The sequence below is a fragment of the Mchenga conophoros genome, linkage group LG6 (assembly GCF_057382185.1).
Source record: "Mchenga conophoros isolate Kocher_MC1m ecotype Shallow Benthic linkage group LG6, M_conophoros_male_GT1.1, whole genome shotgun sequence".
Classification (NCBI taxonomy): domain Eukaryota; kingdom Metazoa; phylum Chordata; class Actinopteri; order Cichliformes; family Cichlidae; genus Mchenga; species Mchenga conophoros.
Genome location: NC_140531.1, coordinates 32,634,292 through 32,636,927, shown reverse-complemented (window position 1 = coordinate 32,636,927; position 2,636 = coordinate 32,634,292).

Genomic DNA, 2,636 nt, shown 5'->3' with positions numbered 1-2,636 from the left:
TTCAAGAAGAACTTTGAAATACCATTCAAGAAGCCTGTAGAACAATTCCTGAAGACTACTTTAAAAAATTACAAGTTTGCCTAAGAGAGTTCAGACTGTGCTGAAGAATAATGGCGGTCATAACAAATACTGACTTTCAAGCTCTTTAAAATTGTACAAATAATAATTGTATAAAAAAAAAAAAAAAATATATATATATATATATATATATATATATATATATATATATATATATATATACACACACAATGAAACTGCCTTTCATAAGTTATAACCGTTGTTGTTTACTTTGCCTATATATGTTGTCTTATGATCAGTATCCATATTAAATAACAGCTTATTTGGTAACTGTTTTATCAGCATTTGTGGAAATCTGCCTTTTATATGGTGTCCAGCTGCAATATGTCTGTGCAACCTTTAATATGTTTTCTTACATGGTTTTCCCTTCACAGACAAATATGAGCTTTAAATTTATATGAACTGTATTTTTCAACGTATTTATTCTGATATTTTTCATATGGTGCTGAGGGTGTCATCCTAAAGTCACACATATTGTATCATCCTCACAACACCCCCACATGAAACATGTTCTCACAGCTACGGTTTTGCTTTATTATAGCATCTTAAACTATTAACGCCTACTGCTGCGCTTATTTATGTAGCATTTTCTTTCTTATCAATCACTCAAACCCCTTTAGACAACCAGTCTTTTTACCCATATATTTTATTGCATTATAATATAAAACAAAAGCACATATTTTTAATTCGACCCTAAGTTTGAATCACCAGTTAACCTAATATGCCTGTTTTTAGGAGGAAGCCGGAGTCAACCTTCAGGCACACGGAGAGCATGCTCGGAGAATCCCAACTGGGATTTGAATCAGGAACCTTCTAGCTCTGAGGCAACGTTTGCACCATTGTGCTAAGAACATGCACAGATCAGGCATAAGATTATGACCACCTGTCTAACACTGAGTGGCCCTTTTCAGACTCATTCAAATCCTTACACTTGACAATTTTTTCCTGCTTTTAATGCATCAGCTTTGAGAAGAAGAAAAAAACGTCGATTTGATCCCTAATATAACCCACCCATTAACAGGTGCCATGATGAAGAGATAATCAGTGTTATTCACCCATCAGTGGTCATAATGTTATGCCTGATGCGTGTATTATAGTCTCTTTTCTTCTGGTAGTGTAATTAATGTGCATTTTACAACCTAAATAAATGTACATGACCTTTATGTACAAGACTTTACATATTTATGTTTTTCTTTTTCTAGGGAAATTGAATAGAAACATGCAAAGGATATAATTTTAGAGGTCAAAGCCTCTACTGTGCCGCCATGTAGTTCCTTCATGGCTCATTGCCTTCATCAAGGACTGAGAGCATATGTTTTTCTGAGTTTTTAGAGCGGGCTCCTTGTCTCCTCTGTCAAACATGATGCTTGGCATGAGTTTTTCAGATTCTGATTAAGAGCCTTCAGAGGTTTGGCTGGGCTTCTGCTGGCAGTCACAATGACGGAGCAGCTTGTCATGTACTGGTTCAGAGACACCAGAGCTGGAGCTGTGGGGGATGTTGGGATTGACATGGAGATGCACAAACTGCTGTGGGACTGTCTCATCTCAGCATGAAAACAAAATGTAGCATGTAACTGACAGCGTAACAAGTAATCGGTTCAAGATAAGCACGGCACACTTATTCTTAAACCAGAAACAACTCCTTAAGTCTGACTTAGACTAAAAATTACATATACCTTTTTTGGATATGAGAAGTCAGGATGTCTCTTAGGATGAATTCAAAGATAGTACAGGGATAAAGAGAGCTTTTTCAAGCTGATACCTGGAATCATAGCAGGTCAGATAATAAAACCATATTAATTTATTACAAGAATATTAATAATTTTGATGTGAGAAGGGAATTAAGCAGCTTACACACATAAAAATGTAAAGAAATGCCTGCTCAGTCACACCTTGTGCAAGTACTGGCAGCGAGATCTACAGGATCATTTGCAGAATTAATTGAGATGACAGAGTCAACAGTTCTGTTCCCAGGTGCAGGGTAAAATTAACATGCCCAGACAGAAACAGACACATACAGGGAAATGTGCAAGAGCTTTGCATTTTACTCTGTGACAGCACAATCTGAACAAACTCTGGGGCATAAAACTCACAATTAATCTCACCTTATTACACACCTTAATCACTCTGGCTTTGATCCTGCACAGCACTGCTGTGATCAGAGACCGAGCTCCAAAATATCGCAGCACACATATTAACCCCGTGGAAAGAAAGAAGAGTGACGGGATAGGAAAACCAATGTGATGGCATTTTAAAAATGCTTTTATTTGCATTACTTTACTGGGTATACAAAATGTTTAATTAATTAGCTTTGGGGAGAGCATTCTGAGTGGGCTTCCTGTGTGTCCAGTAGTGTCTCTTAGCCTTCTGCTGACAAATCCAACCTACACTGCCGCATGCAAGATCCATCTGCTCCAAGTCAAAGGTGTCAGCATTTCAGATAACAACACTTAAATTTTACCCTTCAATAATTCAGCAAACTGCACTGTGAGTAAGCCACCAATTCTATCAGCTCATATCAGAGCTATGCAGTTGGTTTAAATAGCATAAAAACTACC